General features: G+C 35.3%; 1 pseudogene; it reads right to left on the minus strand.

The window, feature by feature from the left end:
• Positions 1–7,235: 7,235 nt before the first annotated feature.
• LOC118486344 lies at positions 7,236–9,112 on the minus strand (annotated as a pseudogene).
• Between the last annotated feature and the right edge of the window lie 2,080 nt (positions 9,113–11,192).

Raw genomic sequence — 11,192 nt, forward strand, 5'->3', positions numbered from 1 at the left:
GGATAATATTTTTTTAAAGTATGATATAATTTAATATTAATTTATTATTTATTTAGTTAATATAAGATAAGTATAGATTTGAGGATATCTTCAATGAATGACACGTGTCCAAAAGTTGGTTTCTTTTATTATAGTAGATAGATTAAATTAACAATTTAGACGCATTTTACACGAGTTGAATAAATATAATTTTGTATACCAAATAATAAAAAAATTAAATTTTTAATAAATTTGGATAACATTTAGTGTTAATTTATTATTTATATATTTAATATAAGATAAGTAGGAAAGAGAGGTATTTGTTTTAAAAGTATATTAAATTATCTATTTAGATTTGAGGATAATATTTTATTAAAGTATGATAAGATTTAATATTAATTGATTATTTATTTAATTAATATAAGATAAGTATAGATTTGAGTATACCTTTAATGAATGATACGTGTTTGGTTTCTTTTATTATAGTGTATATATATATATATAGAGAGAGAGAGAGAGAGAAAGTATAATGTACTTCACGCCTTAACGTACATTAACGTACTTCACGAAATATATAACATGCGTAATTATTTTTTTGACCAAAATAACGTGCGTGATTTTGGATCCCATGCGTGATTATGTGGTCCCATGCATGATTATATGTTCCATGCGTGATTATAACCCTGATCCAACGGTTACCATTGTCTCCTACGTGAAGTATGATAAGCCGTGAAGTATGTTAACCTTTCTATATATATATATATATATAGGTAGAGGATCCTGTACAAAGTAAGACTTTTGTGAGAAGTGTAAGAAATAATTTGGGAATGACAAGTGTCCTTTATCTTAATTAATTCAAAAGGGTGTATTAGTAATTTTCCATTATTATCAATTAATTGATTTCCAAAGATAACTGCCAAAAACTGGCGATGAGATATATATCAGGCGATATATCAAGGATTTGATTCGAATTCGAATTGTTCTATACATTTAATTGTTTACGGTAAGTTCTTGTTTTAGTGTTATATTCCCCAGTCAATAGTGTTATATTATGTACAGGCCATCTTTAATCTCCTTTTCATAGTGTTTTATCCCCATCAATAGTGTTTTATTCTATATAGTGTCTTACAGTAAACAGATAGTGTTATATCTTTCTATAGTGTTTTATCATGTAATATACTGTTCCTTTCATAGTGTTTTATCCCCCATAAATAGTGTTTTATTTTATATAGTGTCTTACAGTAAACAGATAGTGTTATATCTTCCAATAGTGTTTTATCATGTAATATACTGTTCCTTTTCATAGTTTTTTATCCCCATCAACAGTGTTTTATTTATGTATAGTGTCTTACAGTAAACAGACAGTGTTATATCTTCCTATAGTGTTTTTATCATGTAATATACTGTTCTTATAGTGTTATAAAAGTTGTTGTGAAGGAAATCGAAGAACTTATTCTGTACGAGAAACTCGCTGATTTTTTAGGAGATTGATGGGGGTTTTGAAATGGTTACCATAAATTCGCTGATTTTTAGGAGATTGATGGGGGTTTTGAAATGGTTATCATATTTGAAACGTTGGAAAAGTCACTATTGCCCTTCAATTTTACATAAGGTCCTTCTAATTAAAACACAATTTACATTTTTATACCCTATTGATCTCAACCATTAGATCAAATATCCAATGGTTTAAAACACTTCTTACCCTTCTCACATTTTAGACACTTTTTACCATATATATATATATATATATATATATATATATATATATATATATATATATATATATATATATATATATATATATATATATATATATATATATTGTTATAAAAGATTATACAACAAAAGTTTAAAGTATATATTGAATAATAATGCAAACAATAACTTAAATAATCATTTTTGAGCTAAACTTAAGAAGTAAACTACCTCCATTTAATGAATAGCTAACAAAAGAAAAAAAATATCAATTACACTAGGTGCAGCCATGATTACAACTTGCGTATTGTTAAATAATTTTGTTTGTAAATAATTTTGAAATAAAATTTTGGAAATAAGTAAAAAAGGAAAGGCATAACTCATAAAGCCATATATCTATACTTTCTATAAACGGAGAAAACCAAGTGACATAAGAAAAGCTGAGGTGGCAACTATATATAAAATCTCTATAATTTTCAAAGGTCTGGCCCACATCTAAATTTCAAAGGTCTGCCCAACATTGAAAATTCAAACATCTGCCCACATACAAAAGGGCAACTGTTTATACACACTTCAAACCTCTGCCCATAACTTCTACCCATATTCAAAATTCAAAATCCTGGCTCCAAATTCAAAATTCAAACTATATATGAATCTAGTTCCCTATAAATAACATATATGAATCTGTCTCCACATTCAAATTTCAATTCATCTCTCTCACTCATATTTGTGAGCATATCTCTCTCTCTCTCTCTCTCTCTCGAATGCATAGCTCTCATGATTCAGCCGGTTAATCTCCGATTACAGTTCTTTGTTCGAACATTTGTTGATTTTGTTTACACATTATCCTTCCAGTATCATTGTTCCAACATCATTGTTTCAGTGAAGCTCTGTTTCACACATCAACGTTTCAACATCGATGTTGCAATATCATTGTTGCAACATCGTGAAAAGTTGCATGTTCTACCTTCTTTGATGGGAGAGTTGCATTGTTCCAACATCGTTAAATGACAATGAAGCTTTTCTTATGTCACTTGGTTTTCTCCTTTTATAGAAAGTTTAGATAGATTGTTGTAACATCGTGAAAAGTTATATGTGTTACCTTCTTTGATGGGAGAGTTGCATTTTAGGTTTGTGGTTTATTATTATTAATTGTAGTTTAATTTGATTATAAAGAAACAAGTATTGATAATGTTGATAGTTTTTATTAACAGTCACATTTTAGAGTATGTTAACATCCATATTGGTAGTATTAAATTAAATGCATATACAAAGAAATATATAAATGCATAAACTATTACACACTACAGTTAACACTTGCAAAGATTTCGTATACTCTCGCCTTTCTCCATGTGATTTCATTCTCTCTTTTGTTTTTCAGATCGGTTAGCATGTTGCAGATTTTCTGATCCTGTTTTAGTAGTTGTGACATAAATTCTTCTGCATTCTTCTGGAAATCTGATGGAGGAGAGTGGAGGATTTCATCAAGTAATGCTATGTTGTTCCAGGTTTTCTTGTAATTATTGTCACTAGTTATGCCGACTTTTCTGTTTAGTTCATCATCTGATCTTTTTTCTTTGAGTGACCAGATCCAGAATTGTGTTTAACATCGTTGGTGTCTGAACAGTGGTAGAAGCATCTGTTTGCCATCTATATTTTTGTTGGATTTACTGATTTTGATTTGTTTTTGACAGACAGTGATTTGTAAGACAATTTGTTGATGTCTTGAATCAAACTATCATTGGTGTTTTATAGTGTTTAAAACGCGTCTATGTGGTAAATGAAGAGGTTAATTGTAATTATGATAGCCTGTTTTTTTCTTTGAAGCCATAAAATTTGTCCCTTGGGTTTCTTGATATTTAATTTTATAGTTTTCCCATAAAAGCTGGGGTTTGAAAAGGTTTTTGCATTAAAAGGCTGGTGTTTTGAAATATAAATTTATATGTTTATATTAAAATTACACGTTTTGCTTGGTTGGATTCTTAAATGTATAATGAGTTTAAATCTGATATCTTGGGTTGTTAGATATTTCACTATATGAACACATTGCCACTTCACCTGTTTTTCATTACGTTTTGCTACGAAGATAACATTCTTTCACATTACTTGAGTAATATATAAGTTAAAATGGCATCAAACACTTCTGTAGGGTCTAATTATTTAAAGCAGCGCTTTATCAGGCAAATTGAGGAACAGGTGTATGAGGATAGGGCTACTCTTCAAGAGCTAAAGAGATGTTTTGATGGACTGCATGTTGGTCTGTTTACGAGAGAGCAGGTTTCCAGAAACCTGATGCGAATGCCTTCAACTTCCGTTCGTGACCTTTGTGTTGTCGGTTGTCACACCCCAACCGATGGCGGAATCATTGGGGCATGGCACTGAGCGAAACAGATTGTCCAGAAGTTTCCACAACAACTATTAATACTATTCAGTTAAATGATACGTCCCATACCGTATCCCAAATAATACAATAATTTATTACAGATAACAACCAGTCAAGTAATTCTGTTCCGACAACTCAGATTTAAATAAAATATAAATATTGTTTCTGCTTCTAAAGACCCCTAGATTGACTGCTACAGACAACTATTTGTTGGGGGCTCTAGATGCTTTATTCTAGCCTCGCTTCCCTAGCAAGAATGCATCTTAAACACCTGTCGCATACGTTAAAATAAAGTCAATACATAAAATGTAAAGGTGAGCATATAAGTTTGATATAGCATATAGAGTTTGAAATAGTTTACGCATAACCAACATGTACACAGAGGAAAACGAAGCATGTTAATTATCGACATGGATCTATCGATACCAATGAATGCGGGTTGACTGTCTAAGACAGTTTGCAATACATGATTACCACCGTAATCCATGCAAGTAATTGTCCTTAACAACCCCCGTGTGAACGGGTGCTGAGTCCAAACTATAGTACTACATCGTTAAGGCAGGTAGACAGCATTCCACGTGTAAACACAATCAACAAGCATTCATTTAGTCACGTAATACATGCATAATGGTTAGCGTTTAAAGTAACTGAGTAGTGTGTTCGATTGTGATTTAGATAAGTAACGTATGTAACACCCAAAAGTGCTAAAGCAAAAAGGGTTCGAGTATACTCACATCGATTGATTGATGGATTGAAGGGAGCGCTTGAGAGTAGGGTTAGCCTGAAGAGTTCGATAGCATAACGATGAGTAACGTGCCAAATGGAAATGTGTGATGATGGGTCGAACTGCCTGGTCGATCGAACTGTAGGTTCGATCGAACGGGTCGTTCGTTCGGTTGGAAGGTCCGTTCGGACAGCCTGTTCGATCGGCCGGTAGGCTCGATCGGTTGGACTGTTCGAGTGGATTGTTTCTTCCTTTGAGTAGGATGTGTTTGTGTATGATGGCTTGACCTTTTGAAGTTTTCGTTGTATTTGAGAACACTGGAGTGTCCTTACCTTTCAGGTCGATTGATCGAACGGTCTGTTCGATCGGCCGGCTTAACCGATCGGTTAGGAACTTCAGAAATGGGTCCTTAGTGGAATATCACCTGATCGGACGGCATGTTCGATCGGGTGGAACTCCAATACGTCGAACGAGTTGAAAATCGATTAAGTGTTGAAGCATAGTACCTCATGATCCGAGGAGTAATGTTATCGAACAGCTCGTTCGATCGAACATCACTTCGTTCAATACTACACATCATAAAAATTGTCAAAGTGTGGGGCCATATGCTTGCCGATCGGCTGGCCTGGTCGATCGGTCAGCATCCTGACCTGGTCGGCTGATGTGCGTGAAGTGTGTTATATTTTAGGTATATATTTTAAGCCCTTTTACACTTTTTAGCCAAGTTTTGAATTTATAAAATACGATATTTACTAACACTAAACACACATATGGGCAAGTGCACCCATCGTGGACGTAGTATAGTGTTGGTAAGATACCGAGGTCGTCCAAGGACACAAGAGGTTTTAGTACCGGTTTATCCTCAACGTCTAATCAAACCAAAATGTTAGAAAAAGATTTTTAAACTAAGAAAATAAAACTAACTAAAATAAAAATAAAAATAAAAAACAGATAGACAAGATGAATCACTTGGATCCGACTCGTGTGTTAGTGTAACCTTTGATTATTTTCGCACTTTTGCACTTGTTTAAGAGATTATCTTAGTTATTGTAGTAGGCCCCTCTTTTGAAGGCGACGTTACCCTCAACCCAGTAGTTTGAGTCAGCAAGGATACAATCCTAAAGGGTCGGATTATTGAAAGATAATTAATTAAGTTATTAATGCATAATGTGGTAGGCCCCTCTTTTGAAGGCGACGTTACCCTCAGCTAAGTAGTCTGAGTCAGTAGGGATACAATCCTAAATAGCTGGGTTAAAGTTTTAATAGTAGTTTAAATTATGAGGGGATCAAAGAGTTTGGACCCCCGCCATCCAATACCTTTGGGTATTGAAGGAGGTCCTACTAAATTTGACCCAGATCCCTTGCAAGATCTCTAAACGCTGAATAACGGCAAGACTCTTACCAAAGCGTTCCCTTAACCCCCGACCAGGTAGCCAACATACCTCCATATAGACCGTGGAGATATGAATGGTGAAAATCTTTTATTTTATATAGACAGTAAAATAATGCCAAGACACCACGGACAAACGATAAGGAAGAATCACCTTCAACATAAGAAACTAGTAATTAAAGTCATTAATACAAAACCAATTAAAAAGTGCAAAAGATTAAAAATAAAAAGTATTACACTAAACACTTGTCTTCACCAAGTGATGTAAGATACTTAGGCAAACATGGCCTTTGATTGTCAAGAACTCTTACGATCAATCTTGGATCCCGAGATGACTCACACACTCTATGATGGACAATGGATGATGGTGGATGATGGTGTTATGGTGGTGGTGGGTGGTGGGTGAAGTGTGAGAGATGTGGTGTGCTAAGGGATGAGTTGAAATGTCTCCAAGCACTCCTATTTATAGGCTGAACAGAAGCTCGGGCACGGCCCCGTGTCCATCCTTGTCTCTCTCCTCATTAATTGTAATTCGCAATTACAATAAATGCGCCTGCAGGAGTCTGACCACGCCCCTGTGTCCACTGGGCACGGCACCGTGGTGGGCAATAGAAGCTTCTAAAGGTTTGTCTTTTCTGCTGCTTCTTGGGCACGGCCCCGTGCTCGCTGAGCACGGGGCGTGTTCAGTCTTCTGTGTCCTTGGTTTTGCTTGGGTTCGGTGCTAGTTATCCAGTTACAGAAGCGACCCCATAGGCTTTCGCTTTCGCGTCTCTCTAAAATTGCAGTCATGGTAAAATCTTGGTTTTATTTAATTATCAGGGACTCCCAAGTGCACGAATTTTCAAATGGAAAACCAACGGCTTGTTATTTAACAGTATAACATGACTTATATGCGCGTGTCAACCAACACTAGCTGGGTATATTTCAATTTTTTGTAAAGAAAAAAACGGTTTGCAAAAATTTCTATACACTATACATATAATAGAATTAAAAAATATAACATATAATAGAATTAAACTATGACAATGGGTTGCCCGGGATTCGAACCCGGAACTAGTCGGATGGAGTAGATAATTTCTTTGTTAAATAAGTAAAAATCCCTCCCCAAGCCGTGCTTGCATTTTTCATTGCACACGGCTTTCCCTCTGTATACATCTAAAACTCAGTTCTTTCATTAGACAAGAAAAGACTGAATACTCAGTTGATTTAATCCTTACTACATACTACATCAACATTTCAGAATAGAAATCGATCATTTTTTTAGCTTTTCATTTTAGAATCTATTTTTTTTACAACGTTTCATAACGAATCATTAATGATTGGCCAAATTATTGATACAAACAATATCCAAATACCAAATCCGCCTTCTAGATAACCTTCGCGAAATAGAAGAAACTCTTGGAAAGGTCAAGGAAAAAACTTGTTCTTCCTCCGTAAAGAACTCTTCCAATAATTGCGAACCGAATCTTTTCAAAAAAGCACGTACAGTACTTTTATGCTTACAAGCTAAAGTTCTAGCACAAGAAAGTCGAAGTATATATTTTACTCGATACAAACTTTTTTTTTTTTGAAGATCCACTATGATAATGAGAAAGATTTCTGTATATACGGCCAAAGCGCTCAATAATATCAGAATCTGATAAATCGGCCCAAATTGCCTTACCAATAGGATGCCCCAATGCGTTACAAAATTTCGATTTAGCCAACGATCCAACCAGAGGCATAATTGGAACAATACTATCAAACTTCTTAATAGCATTATTAATTAAAAATGTATTTTCTAGCATTTGACCGCGTACCATTGAAGGCTTTAGACGCACACTTGAACGATAACCCAGAAAGTCAAGGGAATGATTGGATAATTGGTTTATAGAAATCCTTCCTGGATAAGACCACAGGTAAAAATAAGATTTCCAGAAATTGAAAAAGTAATCTTTCCTTTTATTCATCAAAAGAAACGTCCCTTTTGAAGCAAGAATTGATTTTCCTTGATACCTAACATAATGCATGAAAGAATCTTTGAAGAACCATAAATTCGCTTGAAAAGTCCTGGCAAAGACTTCTGCAAGATGCTCTATTTTTCCATAGAAATATATTCGTTCAATAAGGGCTCCAGAAGATGTTGATCGTAAGTGAGAAGATTGGTTACGGAGAAATAGGAAGCCAGATTCATATTCACATACATAAGAAGTATATAGGAAGAAGAATAGTCTTTGATTTCTTTTTGAAAAAAAAAAAGAACTGGCTTTCTTTGAATTTGAAGTAATAAGACTATCCCAATTATGACACTCATGGAGAAAGAATCTTAATAAATGCAAAGAGGAAGCATCTTTGATCCAATAGCGAAGAGCCTGAACCAAGATTTCCAGATGAGCTGGGTAAGGTATTAGTATATCTAATACATAATTTAAATGTGAAAAGTTGTCCTCTAAAAAAGAAAACATGGAATGAATTGATCGTAAATTATCGGATTTAACTACCCCTTTCCTTTCTAGGGAAGATATTAATCGCAGAGACAATGGAATTTCCATAATGGTTGAAGAAACCTCTGACATTACTTGCGAATAAAAATTCTTGTTGTGCCCCAAAAATGCAGTCTGTTTAGAATCATTAACAGAAAGAATCAAATGATTCTGTTGATACATTCGAATGATTAAACGTTTCACAATTAGTAAACTGGATTTATTGTCATAACCTGCATTTTCCAACAAAATCGATCCATTTAAACCATGATCATGAGCAAGTACATAAATATACTCCTGAAAGATAAGTGGATATAAGAAGTAGTGAGATCTATCTAGCCTTTGGAATTTCTCCATTTGAAAGTCTATTTAAATGAAAGGTAGAGGATTTTGGGGGTTCTAAATGATACATAGTGCGATACAGTCAAAACAAGGTATTATAGTACAAACCGAATAGATACCTCGGCTACAGATAAACAATTACTAATTAAAATCAGGTCAAGTTCTAATTCTTCAAGTTGACTCTGTGGTAATACGATCAGCTAAGCCTTATTTGGCTACTCCAGGAGCAACTGTTCATGGACATTACGGGGAAATCCTTTACGAAGGAGATACATTAGTTACATTTATATATGAAAAATCAAGATCTGGTGATATAACGCAAGGTCTTCCAAAAGTGGAACAGGTGTTAGAAGTGCGTTCGATTGATTCAATATCGATGAATCTTGAAAAGAGGATTGAGGGTTGGAACAAATGTATAACAAGAATTCATGGAATTCCTTGGGCATTCTTTGTTGGTGCTAAGCTAACTATAGTGCAAAGTCGTATCTCTTTGGTTAATAAGGTCCAAAAGGTTTATCGATCCCAGGGGGTGCAGATACATAATAGGCATATAGAAATTATTGTACGTCAAATAACATCAAAAGTGTTGGTTTCAGAAGATGAAATGTCTAATGTTTTTTCGCCCGGAGAACTAATTGGATTGTTGCGAGCGGAACGAATGGGGCGCGCTTTGGAAGAAGCGATCTGTTACCAAGCCGTCTTATTGGGAATAACAAGAGCATCCATGAATACTCAAAGTTTCATATCCGAAGCGAGTTTTCAAGAAACCGCTCGAGTTTTAGCAAAAGCAGCTCTCCTAGGGCGTATCGATTGGTTGAAAGGCCTAAAAGAAAACGTTGTTCTGGGGGGGGGATGATACCTGTTGGTAGCGGCTTCAAAACACCTTCAAGCGAACCTAACAACATTCCTAACAACATTGCCTTTGAACTCAAAAAAAAAAAAAGAATCTATTAGAGGGGGAAATGAAAGATATTTTGTTCTACCATAGAAAATGATTTGATTCTTGCCTTTCAAAGAATTTCCATGATACACAAGAACAATCATTTTTTTAGGATTTTTAGGATTTCATGATACCTAAGAGCAGATTCACCCCTTTCTTTTATCTTTTAAAAGGATCCGTTGGTTTTTCGGTGCAGTCATTTGATTTGGTAATAGTAATCAAAAAAATAACAAATAGAAAAGAATAATGGCTTGGGCTGTGTATCTACGCCAATCTACGGTAGAAGAGAAGGTTCCATCGGAACAATTATTTATTTCAGTGTACCTCTTCGCTTTTTTCAAAAAGGGGGGGCAGTATGGGGAGAAATGACAAGAAGATATTGGAACATTAATTTAGAAGAGATGATGGAAGCAGGAGTTCATTTTGGCCATGGTACTAGGAAATGGAATCCTAAAATGGCACCTTATATCTCTACAAAACGTAAAGGTATTCATATTACAAATCTTACTAGAACTGCTCGTTTTTTATTAGAAGCTTGTGATTTGGTTTTTGATGCAGCAAGTAGGGGAAAACAATTCTTAATTGTTGGCTGTTAGTGCAGTTGTCTGTCGACTACATCTTCGTTCGTGTCTTAAAATGATAGAATGATAAAGAGAGAGTAGCCCGAAGACTGATCAAGACTGAAGAACTGAAGACAGAATGGTGTGACTCAATAGTCGACTCCATCAACATCTGAGGGGGAGTCTGTTGGTACACTACATCTGCTGATTCCGTCTTGTATCGAGTCATTGTCTTAGATTGTTAGATCTGGGCGCGTAATAAGAGAATTAGTGAGATTGTATAGTTTTAGGCTTGCTGGATTGCTTATTTGGTTAGTAATGGGCTGAACCACTCGAACGGTAAATAGGCTGGTCCGCTCGAGCGGCAAACTAGCTGGACCGCTCGAGCGTCAATCACTCTGGACCGCTTATACGGACATGCCGTATGAGTGGACCAGAAATCCTATAAATACCCTATGAGAGGTCCCCAAATGTAACGAAGTGGTAGAAATCGTGCCGAAGCTCTGCCGGTGCGAGATTTGAGCTGTAAACGTTTGAAATCAATAAACAAGTAGTTAAAAGTGATTTGCCTGCTGTTTCTACCTTAGTTTCTTGTTATTCCGCACCTGAAACCAAGGAGAAAGCCTCTGAACGACTCGTTCGGGTCCTCACACGATCCTACAATTGGTATCAGAGCTCAGGAAGAGGTTCTCTGCAGAAATTAGCCGGATTTCGTCA

Source organism: Helianthus annuus, chromosome 14 (assembly GCF_002127325.2).
Source record: "Helianthus annuus cultivar XRQ/B chromosome 14, HanXRQr2.0-SUNRISE, whole genome shotgun sequence".
In the NCBI taxonomy this organism is placed as follows: domain Eukaryota; kingdom Viridiplantae; phylum Streptophyta; class Magnoliopsida; order Asterales; family Asteraceae; genus Helianthus; species Helianthus annuus.